General features: G+C 48.2%; 1 protein-coding gene and 1 long non-coding RNA gene across 2 annotated transcripts in view; both read left to right on the top strand.

Moving 5' to 3' along the window:
- nalf1a (NALCN channel auxiliary factor 1a) overlaps positions 1 to 18,001 on the top strand; it is a 338,137-nt gene that overhangs the window by 245,183 nt on the left and 74,953 nt on the right. The window lies entirely within an intron of this gene.
- Positions 750 to 3,154, top strand: LOC143753967 (uncharacterized). Its single transcript, XR_013207844.1, has 2 exons — positions 750 to 917; positions 2,911 to 3,154. It is a non-coding gene; the product is annotated as an uncharacterized LOC143753967 (long non-coding RNA).

The raw sequence follows: 18,001 nt of genomic DNA, 5'->3' as shown, positions 1-18,001 counted from the left end.
GCTGCTGAAGCCACATTCTGCCCCGAAGGAGGTATGTGGAGAAAACATATAGACTAACCCGAAGGTTGTACTGCATATGATATACTGGGTGACTTAGCCAAAGGGAAAAACATGGGCTTCCGTTTAGGAGCAGCCGTGGAAGAATACACATATGGGATCCCCACAGGGTTGCACATATGGAACCCAGCCTAGACCCGGTTCTCAAGGATTCAACGGATAAAGGCCTGGAGCCGGACGCTCCGCCACGTCTGGGTCCGACGGAGTTGGAGTACTCAACAGGTTTTTCACACTGGAGCAATAAGGTTGCACAGTAGGGTGCAGCAAGCACCGTATGATATACCCGCGCTGTAATATTGGACTACAACCAACACCATAGCAGACAGACCCAGAGGCATCCAGTGTTCTCCCAGCTGGAAGATCTTGACTTTGCTGATGATCGTGCTCTCCTATCAACCAACCAGTACAACATGCAGGCTAAAACTGATAGGCTGAACAACTTTACCAGACAAATTGGGCTCAGTATTAACACCTCTAAACACAAGTGATGTGTGCCAACTCCATCCCCACAGCACCCATCCTTTTTAATGAGGAACCACTTGAGTTTGTGGAAGGTTTCACCTATCTGGGCAGTCTCATCAGTGAGGACAACTGGGCAGATATTAAAGATATTAAAGCAAGGCTGGGAAAGGCTCAGGGTGCCTTTTGCCAACTCCGTTTCATATGGAGATCAAAACAATACAGCCTTAAAACTAAGATGTGTCACGTGTCTGTCCTGTCTTGTATTGCACTTGGGTGTCTTTGTTATGTTGGGCCATGTGCTCTCGTTATTGTTTGATCCCTCCCCCTTGTTACTTGATTAGTGTTTGAGTTCTTCCACCTGTTCCCTCTTGATTTGTTCCCTTTTTAAGTCTTCTCTTGTTTGCAGTCTTTGTCGGATCGTTGTCATATTTTTTCCCAGTTTCCGTGTGATGGTCTTCGTGTTCAGAGTCAGTGTTTGTTCTTCAAGTTCAGTTTTGTTTAATGTCTCATTTATTGTGTTTTCCCCCTTGTGGGTTTTTGCTTTGTGTTTTGTTTTCTTTTGTTAATAAATCATCTGTTGCTGCACTTGAGTCCTCCTCTCCACTTTTTGTAACGGTAACGTGACAGAATGATCCGACCATTTGAGGACTCAGCAGCATGGATGACGATGATTTTGACTGGATGGATGATGACGCTTGCATGGATGACGATGACTTGGATTGTCCAGCTTACACAATCGCTACATTTGGATCGACCCAGTTTTCCACTATCTTTCATGACGGAATGACTCCGTCCTCTAACGAATCCGGCTGAATGAATATTTTTCAGGCCCTCGCTTTTATGGTTCATCAAAGGGAGGAGTCGGAGCGTCTGGCGGGGGGTTCTCGGGGACCCGTGGATGTTGTAGAGGAGGAGGAGAGGGTCCAGAAGAGGCTCAACACCACTCTCCATCCTGGCCCCCCTTCGATCCTGGGCCAGTGAGGGACAGCTTAGAGCCTACTTCTCGCCGTTACGGACGGAAAAGGAGGAGGAAACGCCCGTCTGCACAGCAAGAGACTGTTCACGTCCCGTCTGCCCAGCGAGAGACTGTTCACGTCACGTCGGTCCAGCGAGAGATTGTTCACGTCCCGTCTGCCCAGCGAGAGACTGTTCACGTCCCGTCCACCCAGCGAGAGACTGTTCACGTCACATCCGCCCAGCGAGAGACTGATCACGTTCCGTCTGTCCAGTCTGGGACAGTCTGCTGTTCCTGAGCCGGAGCCAGTGTCTGCTGTTCCTGAGCCGGAGCCAGTGTCTGCTGTTCCTGAGCCGGTGTCTGCTGTTTCTGAGCCGGAGCCAGTGTCTGCTGTTCCTGAGCCGGAGCCAGTGTCTGCTGTTCCTGAGTCGGAGCCAATGTTTGTTTCTGTGTTTGTGTCTGTCCTAGTGGGCGTTGCTGTTCTGGTGGCTGTTCCTGAGCCAGAGCCTGTTCCTGAGCCGGTGCCAGTGCCAGTGTCTGGTCCAGAGCTGGAGCCAGTGTCTGCTCCAGAGCCGGAGCCAGTGCCAGTGTCTGCTCCAGAGCCGGAGCCAGTGCCTGTGTCTGCTTCAGAGCTGGAGCCAGTGCCAGTGTCTGCTCCAGAGCCGGAGCCAGTGCCAGTGTCTGTTCCTGAGCCGGTGTCTGTTCCTGAGCCGGTGTCTGTTCCTGAGCCAGTGTCTGTTCCTTAGCCGGGGTCTGCTCCTGAGCCCTGGCCGCCCGAGTGGTCGTCTCCGCCCTGGCCACCCGAGTGGTCGTCTCCGCCCTGGCCGCCCGAGTGGTCGTCTCCGCCCTGGCCGCCGGAGGGGTCGTCTCCACCCTGGCCGCCCGAGGGGTCGTCTCCGGCCTGGCCGCCCGAGGGGTCTTCACCGCCCTGGCCGCCCGAGGGGTCTTCACCGCCCTGGCCGCCCGAGGGGTCTTCACCACCCTGGCCGCCCGAGGGGTCTTCACCGCCCTGGCCGCCCGAGGGGTCTTCACCGCCATGGCAGCCCGATGGGTCGTCTGCTTCGCCCTGGCCGCCCGATGGACTGTCTGCTTCGCCCTGGCCGCCCGATGGACTGTCTGCGTCGCCCTGGCCGCCCGATGGACTTTGTGTTTCGCCCGGGTCTCCCAGGACTAAACGCTTTGTCCCTCTGTCCCACCCTGGTCTGTCCCTCCTGTCCCACCCTGGTCTGTCCCTCCCGTCCCACCCTGGTCTGTCCCTCCCGTCCCACCCTGGTCTGTCCCTCCCGTCCCGCCTGATGGAGCGTCTGGTAGCCGCTCTGTAGGGAGGGGGTAATGTCACGTGTCTGTCCTGTCTTGTATTGCACTTGGGTGTCTTTGTTATGTTGGGCCATGTGCTCTCGTTATTGTTTGATCCCTCCCCCTTGTTACCTAATTAGTGTTTGAGTTTTTCCACCTGTTCCCTCTTGATTTGTTCCCTTTTTAAGTCTCCTCTTGTTTGCAGTTTTTGTCGGATCGTTGTCATATGTTTTCCCAGTTTCCGTGTGATGGTCTTCGTGTTCAGAGTCAGTGTTTGTTCTTCAAGTTCAGTTTTGTTTAATGTCTCATTTATTGTGTTTTCCCCCTTGTGGGTTTTTGCTTTGTGTTTTGTTTTCTTTTGTTAATAAATCATCCGTTGCTGCACTTGAGTCCTCCTCTCCACTTTTTGTAACTCTAACGCGACAAGATGCTCCTACATAACTGCAATGTAAAGTCTGTTCTACTGTACGGTTCAGAGAGCTGGCGAGTTATCAAAACTGACATGAGGAGAATATGGAAGTGTTCTGTAATGGATGCCTCCGATGAATATGCCAGATATTTTGGCCTAATAAGATCTCCAACAATGAACTATACAAGAAAACGGGAAGCCGGAGCATCACCAAGGAGATTACACACAATACATCAGTCAAGCAGACAAGTCAAGTCACCTTCATTCATATAACTCTTTTTATAATATAGATTGAATCAAAGCAGCTTTACGGTGATAATAGGAATTTCATTCAACAAAGATCTGTACAGATCTAAGAGAAAATCATTGTCCAGCTTAAGTATGTTTTTTTTATTGTTTCATTTCCGTTGTAAAATCATCAGGTATTAACTTAGGGGCTGTTAACAGAACACCATTCTCAACTAAAAACAGAAAAACCTCAATACATTACAGCTGTACATCCACACGACAACGGTGCCCTGGCGGCCCGAGAACGCAAAACCCAAAATAGGTTTCAAATTGCAAGCTCTTGAAAACGAGTTTTGAAAATGAAACTGTTCTTATGTCTGTGTATACTTCAAAAACACGAATCTGTGAAAACGGTGACAAAATGTGCATTTTAACGATCTAAGCACATGGTCCAAAGTGCACGGTGCAAGTACACTTAGTCCGAATCCACTATTGTTAGTTTAACAATATGAAAAATGGTCTGGGCCGCCCGGCGCATGGTCTAAAAGGGTTGTCCCTATTCTCTTGAGTAGAATGAGTAATGGGTGTGTTTTGAGTGTAATGTGCAAAAAAACAGTCTGAGTCTCATCTCCCATTCCCTTTAAAAGCCAATTGCACTCGAGCCATGGCGGATTCGCTATTTACATGGCGGAATTTGCAAGCGGAAAGAGTGAACGTGTCTCCAGAGAGGAAACGGATCTGTTCGTGCGCGAGGTTAAAGCACAAGCAGACCATCTACGGGACAAAGGAACAAAATGATTTAGCTTCTCTACACAACATGCATGAAACAGACATGATATTATAAAGTCTAGACTAGGTTTTCAGATACTGTGATTTCCTACTGTGAACCCTGAATTCATCATTAACTATTCACCTGAACAGTTTATGATGTTGTATCCTTGTAATCATTGACCATCCAAAGATAAGGGTAGACATCATCTTTTCTGTGTTATCATGTTTGATTTAGGATATATGATACAAAGTACATAATTTGGTTATGGCGGAAAGCAAAATGGCCACCATGGCCGCCATGAGGCATTTTTGAATTGGCTCCTTTTCTGAAAATGTTCAGGGCCCCAAAATGTTCAAGAGTACTGTTATGAACCAGTAGAATCTACGGGATCCATTCGCAGCATTTAATAGAATGGTCAAGACAGGCAGGGTCAAACATAGGCAAACAGAACAGAGAAGGCAAGGCTGAGACAAACCAGGTAGACCGGCAAAGGGTTGAGGCAGGCAGAGAGAATCATATGGGGGTAGAATTGTTCCATTATTCCAAATAAATAGATTATGATCCACAAATACATGTAAAGAGATTCACGAAAATATATCAAATTCACAAATAAATAGATTAAGATCCACAAATAAATGTAAAGAGTTTCACAAAAAATATAAAACTCACAAATAAAAAAAATTAGCTTTGCGAATAAAAATATATCTTTAAAAGTGTGTTTTATGCCACAAACACAACTTGGCCTGGCATTTATTTGTGTACCGTTTTTTGTGCATTTGTAAATCCCCTCACGCAATTGTGAATCGGTTCCTGTGCATTTGTAAATCCCCTCACGTATTTGTGGATTTTGGAACACTTCTAGCGTCGACGTGCAGACAAATCCACAAATAAGTGGACTCCACCCACCCTTTACCTAAGCCAATCAGATAACGGGCACATTGTGCTGACCAATCGTAGCACGTTCTCGTTACAACCAATCACGTTAGGCTTTACACTCGGGGCGAGAACTGGATCTGATTAATTTTGCAGATATTTGCACCCCTGAAAGCAGCTGTAATGGGAGCTTCATTCAAATTAGCTGTGTGTGTGGTTAAAACACCCCGTTTCCAAAAGATTGTTGGAGTTTAAGGCTTCTTTATTTATTTATTATTCTGTATTATTAACTCAGGATTACACACAAATGATCATCGCGGATCCTGAGCATCATAACCCCCCCTCTACCGGAGTCAATAGCAGTTTCAAATCATGTAAAACTAACATGTTTGCAATGTTAACACATTTTGCCCATGACGTCTGTTTTCTTACCTGAAGATACATGTATACGTATAGCCCAATCTTCTTTATTGACTATGCTGGCTACATGAAAATTCATAATTCGTGATAGTGTCTACTGGACGCGGCGGAGGGCGATACGATGATTCAATGATACTAAACGGATGCCCCCGTTCTTCTTCTGTAGCGGCTACTACAAGGAGGACACATCATTTGCACATTTTCTCCTTTGTCCAATGTAGAAAGCCTCACACGGGGTAGACACGATGTAATACATTGCAAAATGGATGATTTTATCTTTTAAAACACAATCGTTGTGACAAATAGCTAGCTATAGGACATAAATATTATGTAGAATACAAAATATCAGCCCAAGTGACCATCATTGAAGATGTAACAGCGTGTAGACTACTGGGGTTTTGAGTGGATAATGCAATGCTGAAAAAATACATATTTGCATTTATATTGGATGCTGTAAGTAACTTTTACAATACAGTAGCCTATTATTAAGTCTGATTCATATGAAATATTATATGTGTGATCAAGCGTTTTAACGGATAAATTCAAATCACTTGTCTGCTGGGCATTTCACTTTTAAATGCATGTTATAGCTTATATTAGATCCACGGACCTGCTATTTAAAACTTGACTGAAGAAGCGGGAAAAGCTGTTGTGACAGTAATTTCCCCTATATTACACAAAATCGTGTATTTATCAGTGAGGTTGAATCCAGTTATTCATTAGTCAGCAACGTATTGATGCTTTTCTGTTTTATCATGAATAACGTCTCGGTTACGTATGTAACCCTCGTTCCCTGAGTACAGGGAACGTAGACGTGTCGTCGGGGGAGTTCCCTGACGAATTTGGATCACATTAGGGAGCCAATTGCCTTCGAGAGAATTAAAAACGAGCCAATGGACATTGGCATGCAAGATTTGCATTCCGCGACCCGCCTACCAGCACGGGTATAAAAGGCGGAAGTAAACATTGCGCAATGCTTTTCGCTGAGGAGCCGAACAGTGTTCAGTCCTCCGCGAAGGTACAGCGACATCGCGAAGGGATGACACGTCTCTGTTCCCTGTACTCAGGGAACGAGGGTTACATACGTAACCGAGACGTTCCCTTTCGTCCTGGGAACTCCGACGTGCCGTCGGGGGAGTTTCCTGACGAATTGGGATCCCTAATAAAACGCCATGGTGCCGGCCCCTTCCAGCTACCCTGCAGCAATTTCTTGAAATAAATTGTGGGAGCTAGCACGGGAACCACACTGCTGTTCCGCAAGACCCGCACAGTGGACATTGGATAACACTGGGAAAGCGTTCCCTCAAGAGAGGAGGGAACGCTGCGGAAGCCCCAGCCTGACTGAGGAAGGCCAGGAATACACATATGTACTGGCCCGAAGGAATAGTGAAACATATGGCAGTCCCTGAGGTAGTCCCAATCCAAGGGAAGTGGGAGCGTACTCAGCAGGGACGACGAACGAGTCCGTCAAGGGGAAGACACGGCTAAACTGCACGTGGCATGATGGGTCACAGTAGAGACCACTGGAGCACCCAGTCTACTAACAACTCCTACTAGAGGTAGCAGACCTGGCGCCGGGCGGACCGCCACGCCCAGCACCGGAGGGGTCAAGGAGGAACTCACGAGGCTCACCAACGTAGGGCGCCATACGGAGCAAAGAACGCACGTATCCGCTATTTGAGGCGGAGTGGCGCAGCAAGCCGACACAACCTATTCCCTCGACCCACTGGCCGTAGCCAGAACTCGGGAGGAAACAGGTTCCACACGAAGGCTATAGAACCTAGCAAACGTGTTAGGTGTGAGAATGGTACTGGAGCAGGCCGCGGGGCAACAGCACGGCCCGCTCCGAGACACCAATCATCCAGCCGCGAAGGTTGGCAGGTGTGCGGCAGACGAACTAGATCGGGGATTCTCTGAAGGGACTCCCCCATATTTCAGGGTTCGCAGTCTCGAACGCAGCACCCGCAATGAGAACACGACTCGTTCACAAACGCTGCCTCAGCGTGCCCTAAGCCCAAACACGAGAGGCAGTGTTTATGACCATCTTCCTGAGGGAGAAGTCGACCGCATTCGGAAACGCACGGGTGAAAAGACATCCTGAAAAGGACGCGAAACGCCCGTGTTGCTCTTTTAGATAGGAAAAAGATACTCTTTTATGTGCCGAGGCACAGAGGGACCACCGCGGCAAACACAACGGGGAAACTGCAAGCCCGTGTGTTGCACTCACCACCAGTTCCAGCCGTTAAAAAAGTTTTTTTTTTTTTTTTTTCTTTAAACAGAGAAACGGCCGGTTGCGGGAAACGATGGTCGCTCAATAGCACCATGAAACCAGCACCGAGGATCCTTTCTCCTTCCAAAGAGGACTCGTTGGTTTTAAAACTTCTCAGAGACAGCAGCTTAGCTCAATAGAGAGACACACTGGACGGCTCCGAAGCAAAAAGCATTGCGCAATGTTTACTTCCGCCTTTTATACCCACGCTGGTAGGAGGGTCGCGGAATGCAAATCTTGCATGCCAATGTCCATTGGCTCGTTTTTAATTCTCTCGAAGGCAATTGGCTCCCTAAGCGTCGGAGTTCCCAGGACGAAAGGGAACGTGACGCGTCCATAACGCGTTGTTCCCATAGCCTAAGCGCTGTTTCTCTGGCATTTTCAAAGGCTCATAAAATGTGTCTTGGCTTGATACACAGACTCATGGTCTAACTCTAACGAAATCCAAATTTTAAACATACAGTACAGATGAATGAGCAAAGTTATTTCAGGGCAAGACCACCCCGAGTGTAAAGCCTAACGTGATTGGTTGCAGCGAGAATGTGCTACGATTGGTCAGCTCAATGTGGCCATTATCTGATTGGCTTAGGTAAAGGGTGGGTGGAGTTTACTTATTTGTGGATTTGGCTGCACGTCGACGCTAGAAGTGTTTCAAAATCCACAAATGCGTGAGGGGATTTACAAATGCACAGGAACCGATTCACAAATGCGTGAGGGGATTTACAAATGCACAGGAACCAATTCACAAATGCGTGAGGGGATTTACAAATGCACAAAAAACGGTTCACAAATAAATGCCAGGCAGAGTTGTGTTTGTGGTATGAACAACATTTGTAAATATATTTTTTATTTGCAAATCTCATTCTATTTATTTGTGAGTTTTATAATTCTTTGTGAAACTCTTTACATTTATTTGTGGATCTTAATCTATTCATTTGTGAATTTGATATATTTTCGTGAATCTCTTTACATTTATTTGTGGATCATAATCTATTTATTTTAAATAATGGAACAATTCTACCCCCATAGAATCAGAGACCAGTAAACAGTCCAGGGTAAGGGCAGGCAGAGAAGGGTCAGCAACGATAAACAATCCAAAGGTCAAGGCAATAAATAATCCACAGTGATAAACGCTCAGAATGACAGCCAGGAAAGTCAAGACTTCGCACTGGTGTGGTGCGTGGAAGTGGTTTATATGTGTTTGTGTGAATGAGATGCAGGGGTGTGTAATCAGCGCAGTGCAGGTGTATGGTGTTTGGTGTAATCAGTCCAGGGAGGTGCATGATGGAAAATGTAGTCCAAGTTAACCCAGGAAGTGCGTGGCTAATCGCGACAGAGACCCCCCCCAGCCCCCCCCCCCCCCCCACACACTTTAAGAGCGGCTTCCAGACGCTCAAAAACACACAAAAAAAAACAAGAGTTCAGGAGGGTGGTGAAGCGGAGGTGGTCTTGGGGGAGGGATGGAGGGCCAGGTTCATGCAAGGGAACGGGACCAGGGCATGCAATGGTCCCGTTGTGGAGCGTGGGTGGACCTGGGCCGTGGAGCGTTGGTGGAGCCAGCTGTGCAGGCGACCAGGGCAGAGCAGGCTGTGCAGACGACCAGGGTGGCGCAGGTGCAGGCGACCAGGGTGGCGCAGGCTTAGCAGGTGACCAGGGCGGAGCAGGCTGTGCAGGTGACCAGGGCGGGAGGACCTACTGCCCCATCGCCCCCAAAAGAAATTCTAGAGGGTGGTTACGGGGTCATAGGCTGGAGCAGGCACCGGCTCAGGGACAGACACCGGCTCAGGAACAGACACCGGCTCAGGAACAGACTCCGGCTCAGGAACAGACACCGGCTCGGTGGCGGACATCTTGTCCGGAGACACTGGCTCGGCGGCGGCCATCTTTTTCGGAGACAGTGGCTCGGCAGCGGCCCTCTTGTCCGGAGACACTGGCTCAGCAGACGTGACGTGAACAGTCTCTGGCTCGGCAGACGTGACATGAACAGTCTCTGGGTCGGCAGACGTGACGTGAACAGTCTCTGGGTCAGCAGACGTGACGTGAACAGTCTCTGGGTCGGCAGACGTGACGTAAACAGTTTTTGCGTCGGACGGGACCAGCGGTGAAGTAGTCTCTGGGCTGTACGGTGCCAGCAGTGAGGGCTCTGTGCTGGACGGGGCCAGCGGCGAAGGCTCTGGACTGGACGGGACCAGCGGCGAAGGCTCTGGACTGGACGGACCAGCGGTGAACTGACCAGCAAAAGAGCCTGGACAATATATTCTTCAAGACTCCAGCTAGGGTGATGGAGTGGCATAAGGGAGCTGAGCGGCTCGGATAGCCCTCTCCGGAAAAATATCATCAGGCACACCTCATCAAAAGGTGAAAAAGGTGTCAGTTCAATGAAGTCTATGATGTACTCCCCAATGGGCCTGTCTCCCTGACGGAGACGCACGATCTGTGCTGCTGGATTCATCATTGCGAAGTTTTCTGTTATGAACCAGTAGAATCAACGGGATCCATTCGCAGCATTTATTAGAATGGTCAAGACAGGCAGGGTCAAACAGAGGCAAACAGAACAGAGAAGGCAAGGCTGAGACAAACCAGGTAGACAGGCAAAGGGTTGAGGCAGGCAGAGAGAATCAGAGTCCAGTAAACAGTCCAGGGTCAGGGCAGGCAGAGAAGGGTCAGCAACGATATACAGTCCAAAGATCAAGGCAATAAATAAGTGATAAATGCTCAGAATTACAGCCAGGAAAATTAAGACTTCGCACTGGTGTGGTGCGTGGAAGTGGCTTATATGTGTGTGTGTGGTGTGTGTGAATGAGATGCAGGTGTGTGTAATCAGCGCGGTGCAGGTGTATGGTGTTTGGTGTAATCAGTCCAGGGAGGTGCATGATGGAAAATGTTGTCCAAGTTAACCCAGGAAGAGCGTGGCTAATCGTGACAAGTACCAAGTTTTATTTCTTTATGAAAGTAAATATATCTCCTCAAATTTTTAACATTTCACCTGGACTATTACTGGCTTACACAGTTATAAACATTAGCTCATGACGAGGGATAATCTAATTTCATTTACAGTTTATAATGTTGTTCAATGATATCACAGATGCAGGCACAATGTTTAAAATTTTTATTATAATTATTATGTTGAGCATGTTAAGCATATTAGGTAAAGCATTTCATTTCTGCAGAAACAGAATTAAACAGAATTGTACACTCTTAAAAATAATGCTTACAAAAGGAGGGTTTCACAGTGATAGAAGAACCATTTTGGTTCCCTAAAGAAACTTCCAGTGATCAGTTCTTAACAGATTATTTTTCTAAGATTCTAAAGAACCCTTTTCCACTATAAAGAACGTCTCGGTTACGTATATGTAACTCTCGTTCCCTGAGTAGGGAACGCAGAAGTTCCATCGTGACTACGAATGGGGTTTCACTTAGAAAGCCTATCAACTTCGAGTATTACAAAACGAGCCAATGGCAAATAAATGATCTGCAGAATTTGCGTGGCGTAACTCCGCCCCCCCTCGTGGATGTAAAAGGAGGACACTGGCAACATGCAGATTTGTTTCTTTGCTGAGGAGCCGAGACTGAACTCAAGCGTTACCAGCAGTGCCATACCATATATCCCCATGTGATAATGAGCTGATGAGTTGAATCAGGTGTGTTTGATTAGGGAGACAAAGAAAACGTGCAGTATTGGTGGTCCTTCAGGAGCAGGGTTGAGAAAAAATGCCGTAGAGGAACAAGGGCTGGCTCGATGACCTTCGTGAAGACGCGAGGAGACAGGGCTAGCCCGAATGGGAGAACCTCGTACTGATATGCCTGCCCCTCGAAAGCAAACCGAAGAAACGGTCTGTGTCAAAGAAGAATGGAGACATGAAAGTAGGCGTCCTTCAGGTCGATTGCTGCAAACCAATCCTGTGGTCGCACAAATTCAAAAATGTGTTTGGCCGTGAGCATCTTGAATGGCAGCCTATGAAGGGAGCGGTTCAAGATGCACAGGTCCAGGATTGGCCGTAACCCACCGGATTTCTTCAGGACAATGAAGTAGAGGCTGTAGAAGCCGGACCTCATTTTGACTGGAGGGACAGTCTCGATCGCACCCTTCGCCAGTAGGGTGGCGACCTCCGCTCTCATGATAGGGACATTGCCACCGACCATAGTGAAGCGGACTCCCCTGAAGTGGGGAGGAGACCGTGCGAACTGAATGGCATAGCCGAGCCTGATAGTTCGGGCGACCCAGCGGGACAGGTTGGGAAGCTCTAACCAGGCTCCCAAGGACTGTGCCAGCGGGGTCATGCGAACCACAGACGTCCCCTCGGTGGTGCAGCGAAGTAGAATGACTGGCCCAGACGTGGGTGGCATAGTGGCCCGGTGTGGGGCCATGGTCATTAGCCGCGTCCTAACAGAGAAAGCCAGGGAAGAACCAGCATTCCGCGGGGGGCTTGCTCTGCCAGGGGTCTGGCGACAGAGGGGGACAAGAGTGGCGGGGCCCGTGGGCGGTGCACACTGTGTTGTCCGAGAACTCTGTGACAGAGGGGGATGAGAGTGGCGAGGACCATGGGCAGTGCGCACTGTCATCTGAGAACGCTATGTGCTCAGAGATGGGTTTGTCAGTTCTTTCTTTAACCACATTAGGGTGCTGCCCACCAGAGGGTGAGCAGCGGGGAGTGGAGAACAAAAGATTCTCCCTCGGCCCTCCACCGGGGCAAGGAGTGGTCCTGCTATCATCTCCTGACAAGAACTGATTGCCATCTCTAAGCAGCCCATCTCAGGGGCGCCGCTTAGCCTGGTGTTTAGCGGGGTGCGAGGTCGGAGAGGGCTGGGGCAGGAGCCGCGGGGGGGGCGCCCTCGGTGGTGAGCAGGTCGAGGGTTCTGTTTCAACTGCTGGGTCAAGGCAGCAGCGGTCCTCAACCGCGGCCTGGGATATGGAGGTGTCGAGGAGATGAGTCTGCTCGGCATCCTGCATATCAGCCAGGTTCAGTAAAAGGTGACGCTCCTCGACCACTTTAGTGGACATCACCTGACCCAGGGAGCGTGGGGTCACTTTCGTCGCCCGGAGAGCAAGGTCAATGATGAGAATGAGAGCAGCTCATTAAAGAGCCCTGGGTCAGTCCTACCCTTGTGCATATCATTGAGCATCTGGGCCTGGTAGACCTGCAGAATGGCCATAGCATGCAGTGAAGCGGCTGTCTGTCCTGTGGCTCTATAGGATTTCGCCACCAGAGTAGAAGAAAACCTACAGGCTTTGGATGGGTGCTTAGGGTCACCGTGAGAAGAAGCGCTCTGAGGACACAGTTGCATCACAACAGAACACTCAACCGAACCCCAGTGTACCCATTAGCAGCGGCCCCGTCAAGGGGGGGGGGGGGGGAAGGCGGAGGAGGCCGTTGAGTGATCACAGGAAGACAAGGGTGCCTTCCAGGACCTCAAGACCTTCTCATGCACGTCCGGGAAGAAAGGTATTGGGGTAAGGCACCGGGAAGAAAGGTATTGGGGTAGGACGCCGACGGGGATCGGCGGCCGCACCCAAAAACCAATCATCCAGCCGCGAGTGCTCAGGACAGGCTGGAGGGTTCCACTCTATCCCAATGCCCGGGAAAGCATGGCCATCATCTCAGGATCTGACTCGGGCAATGCTGGGACACCCGAAAGTGGCAGCACAGCCGAAACTTCACTTCCAGAAGACTCATGCCCACCTTGTAATGCTGCGATGGACTTAGCATCTTCTTCTGGAGTGGCAAAGGACACTTGCAGGACATCAGAAGATGGGGCCGCCAGAGGCAATTGAATGCTCGCGGGTTGCGACACCAAAGAGAGGGGTGTGGGCCGAGGACGAATCGTCGGCAGTAGGTTCCACACCGTCACCCTCAGGTCACCCTGGCCATTAGCCGAAGTACCACCTCTCGTGGAGAGGGTAGATCGGGGTGTGGATGAGGGGACTCTCCCTCTTACGAGGTCATTGAGTCTTGACCGTAGTGTCGCGATGGTCATGTTCCCACATAGAGAACATGAGTCATCCACAAGCGCTGCTTTACCGTGATCAATGTCCAAACACGTAAAGCAGTGATTGTGCCCATCAGAATCTGACACAGTCCGACCGCAACCAGAAGTGCATGGGCGAGGCATCTTTAAAAAGACGTGTCGCGTGCAAGCTCTTTTGTGAGAGGAAAACTCTGCGGATGCTGAAGCGACCAGGGAGAAACACATTCACCAGCAGACCACTGCACAGATCAGCAGGCTATGTGAACTCGCTGGAAATCGCCGTCACACCAAGAGTCGCTCGTCTCGAAGAGGAAGTTGAGAGAAAACTCAGAGTTGGCCGTGGAGTGAAGAATAAACTTGGTTCCGAAGCGAAAACATATCTGCATGTTGCCGGTGTCCTCCTTTTATACCCACGAGGTGGGGCAGAATTACGCCATGCACATTCCACAGACCCATGGCATTTCTTTGCCATTGACTCGTTTTGTAATACTCGAAGTTGATAGGCTTTCTAAGTGAAACCCCCTTCGTCATCGCGACGGAACTCGTAGTGACCACGAAAGGGAACTTTGTGTGCAATGGGAATAATAAAGGTTCTTCATGGAACTTCAATGGCAATAAATAACCTTTATTTTTAAGACTGTAACATAATTACAATAATAACTAGAATGTACATTTCCAGAAGAAAATGTAAAGTGGTGCTTGCAGTGACAAAACTCGCCACACGGTTGCTAGAGTGTGGTACATGATTGCATACGAACCGACAAACATGTCTTTATGACGTTTTAGTGCTGAGATATGGCTTATTCATGTGTTGAGGTGGTTGCTAGGTGGTTGCTAGGGTGTTCTGAATGGTTGATATGCGGTTGCTATGGTGTTTTGGGTGGTTGCCAGGGTATTCTGGGTGGTTGTTAGGGTGTTCTGGGTGGTTGCTTGGCGGTTGCTAGGGTGTTTTGAGTGGTTGCTATGGTGTTACTAAGCGGTTGCTAGGGTATTCTGGGTGGTTGCTAGGGTGTTGCTAGGATGTTCTGGGCGGTTACTATGAGGTTGCTAGATGGTTTCTATGGTGTTTCTAGGTGGTTGCTAGGGTGATCTGGGTGGTTGGTAGGCGGTTGCTAGGGTGTTCTGGGTGGTTGCTATGATGTTGCCAGGTGGTTGATAGGGTTTTCTAGGTGGTTGCTATGATGTTTCTAGGCGGTTGCTAGGGTGTTCTGGGTGGTTGCTATGTTGTTGCTAGGCGGTTGCTAGGGTATTCTGGTTGTTGCTAGGTAGTTATTAGGGTATTCTGGGTGGTTGCTATGGTGTCACTAGGTGGTTGGTAGTTGTCACAGATGGTTACTATTGGAGTTCTTAGCATTTTCTTGGCATGATTTAGCACTTACCTAATCGCCATTAGCATGTACCTATTCACAGCTAGCATGTGTAGCATATTGGAAGTTCTGTTTGCTAACATGAGTCAAAAGAGACAACCCCCATCTATATACGATGTTCTGATGCAGAGATATAGGTCTTGCAAAATGGTTGCTAGGGTACTCTGTTTGGTTGCTAGGGAGTGGCTTGACAGCTCATGAAACTCCAAAGGCTGCTTATCAGCGTGAATGATATAAACCACTCCCATGCCTCTGTGACATTTAGAGTGGAAGATATCCCTCCATGGATTTTCGTTGCTAAGGTGCTCGACAATGGTTGCTAGGGAGGGGCTAGGAAATGTTGACATGATTCATGTTTGGCTGTTTGCTACCCAGAGTCAAACTTGTGTTAACCCCATCTCTATATGATGTTCTGATGCAGAGATATAGGTCTTGCAAAATGGTTGCTAGCTTACTCAATTTCATTGCTAGGGAGTGGCTTGGCAGCTGCCAGTCATCAAAGTCCAAAGATTGCTTGTGATTGTGATGAATGATATAAACCAACTCCCATGCCTCTGTGACATTCAGAATGGAAGATATCCCTCTATAGATTTTAGTTGCTAAGGTGCTCGCCAATGGTTGCTAGGGAGGGGCTAGGAAGTGTTGAGGGGATTCATGATTGGCAGTGTGCTACCCCGAGTCAAACGAGACCACCCTTGTGTTTCTATGACACTTCTATCCGGAAATATTCTTTTGACCTCTTTCAATGGAAGTCTATGGGACTTGTTGCTAAGGTGCTCTAATGGTTGCTAGGGCGTGGCTTAATAGCTTCACAATGATCCTGAGAGACTGATTGGTCGACCGAGTAAAATGAGCCCGCCCCCTTGTCTCTATGACACTGTGATCCAGAGCTATGTTCAATACAAAATCCCAATGCAATGTGTAGGACGGCCCATTTCATCGGCCGTCCTACACCATAGTAAGTCAATGGGGCAACTTTGAGCAGCTCCTGCCCCCCATGGGTGCAACTTTTACCCCATTGTGAGGTATGTTCTTACAGAGCCTGTCAGCCTCTTCAAATGTGGCAAATCACACGTTTCTGTGAAATCTGAGCTCTGAGCTATGACTCGTCAAAGTTCTTAACAATGTTAAGTCTATGTGTTTTTTTTTGGCCGTTTTTCGCACCTGGGGTGAACAGCGTACCCCTGATCGCTATAAAAGTCATAGCACCATTCCTGAATAATCCGCATGATTTGACGCCTCATTCGTGGGTCTGTGACAAAAGCTGCGGGAGGAGTAGCGCGTCAAACTATGTCCAGAATAATAATAATAATCAGAAATCAGAAATCAGAAAGAGCTTTATTGCCAAGTGTGCTTGCACACACAAGGAATTTGTTTTTGGTGCTGAGGCTTCCAGTGGACTATACAAATACAACAAGAAACATGAAACATAGTACTACAAATTATAAGAATAAAGAATAAAAATATAAATATATGAGAATAAAAGTATCACAGTTGGGTTTAGTCAGAATAGACATTCCCAGATTTACAGATTAATGAACATATTTACAGTGTTTTGAATATGTGACCCGTCACAGAAACCAGGGACACAAGTCGGCAGCACAACTTTCGAGCAAAATGAGAAAGAAGAGTTTTTTTTCAAAATTGGTGATTTTCAATTTTTTGGAGAATCTGTTAATTGAAATCACGAAGAAGCCTCTCCATGTTTGAGATAGCAGTATTGGTATATTTAAAAGCTTACATTTTGAGGTTGAAATCGGCTTGTTTTCGGAGATTCTAGCATGCAGTAGGGGCGTGGCGTATCATTGTCTGTGTGTATTTCCATACTGAATAACCCGGCGCTTTTGCCCCCGCCCTCCAAGTCAACCACATGGCTACTTATTATGCTGTGCTCTGGCCGGCTCTCTCTGATATCAAAATTCAATGAAGATGGATGCCGCAAAGATTGTCGCAGACGAGATGAACCGTCTGGCAGTTACACCGAAAATGTTTTCGCCGCACTTCGTGGGCTCGGGAAACTGAACCGGAGGTATGGGCGCAGCGCGCGCGCCCTCAGTGCTTCAATTCGGCGGCTCGGCTCGCTGACAGCGGTGGCTGGCTGTTTCATATGTGACGGAGAATCGAAATAGAGGATGCAGTTAAGACCTTTGCTGCTGCGATGAAGGCCTGCCGTGCGTGTTTCTGAAATGTAAGTTAAGCTTCATTTGCTCTTTAGTCGTTATTTAAGATGCTGAACCTGCTGATGATATAATGTGCTTGCGGACATTTCATTTGTGTGTGTATACGCACATAAGAAAGTGGTGTAAAGAGATTTGCAACAGTAATTAGAGGAGGTGAAATGTGATTATTTGGAAAATTACAGAAATGACTGCTTAAAGAAAAATGCCAGCAGGCATTTGCCTCCTGCATAAACTTTAATATTGTTGACATTTTGGGCACACGAGCGTTGCGCACTATTTGCGTTATATGTAGGCCTATGGCTTATTGGTCTTTGTTTGTTGTTGCTGGTTTTGCGTTATATGTATATGGCATATTGGTCTTTGTGTGTTGTTGCTGGTTTTGCGTTATACTGTATGTATATGGCATATTGGCCTTTGTGTGTTGTTGCTGGTTTTGCGTTATATGCAGGCTATATGGCATATTGGTCTTTGTGTGTTGTTGCTGGTTTTGCGTTATATGTATATGGCATATTGGTCTTTATGTGTTGTTGCTGGTTTCGCGTTATATGCAGGCTATATGGCATTATTGGTCTTTGTGTGTTGTTGCTGGTACGTTGCAAATAGAGGGGCAGCACAATTGTTTTTCGCCTAGTGCGGCAGAAGTGCACTCATTCGAAGTGTAAAAAAAGCTGTAAAGCACATGGAGGAGCTTTACAGGGGGTATGGCTTATCTAAATGAGATGTAAATGAGCCCTTTTGTCACCCCC

The sequence above is a fragment of the Siphateles boraxobius genome, unplaced genomic scaffold, assembly GCF_051911475.1.
Source record: "Siphateles boraxobius isolate OS27281-9 unplaced genomic scaffold, OSU_SipBor_1 29, whole genome shotgun sequence".
In the NCBI taxonomy this organism is placed as follows: Eukaryota; Metazoa; Chordata; class Actinopteri; order Cypriniformes; family Leuciscidae; genus Siphateles; species Siphateles boraxobius.
The sequence above is the reverse complement of the archived record's forward strand: the minus strand, read 5'-3'. Positions and strand labels throughout refer to the sequence as shown.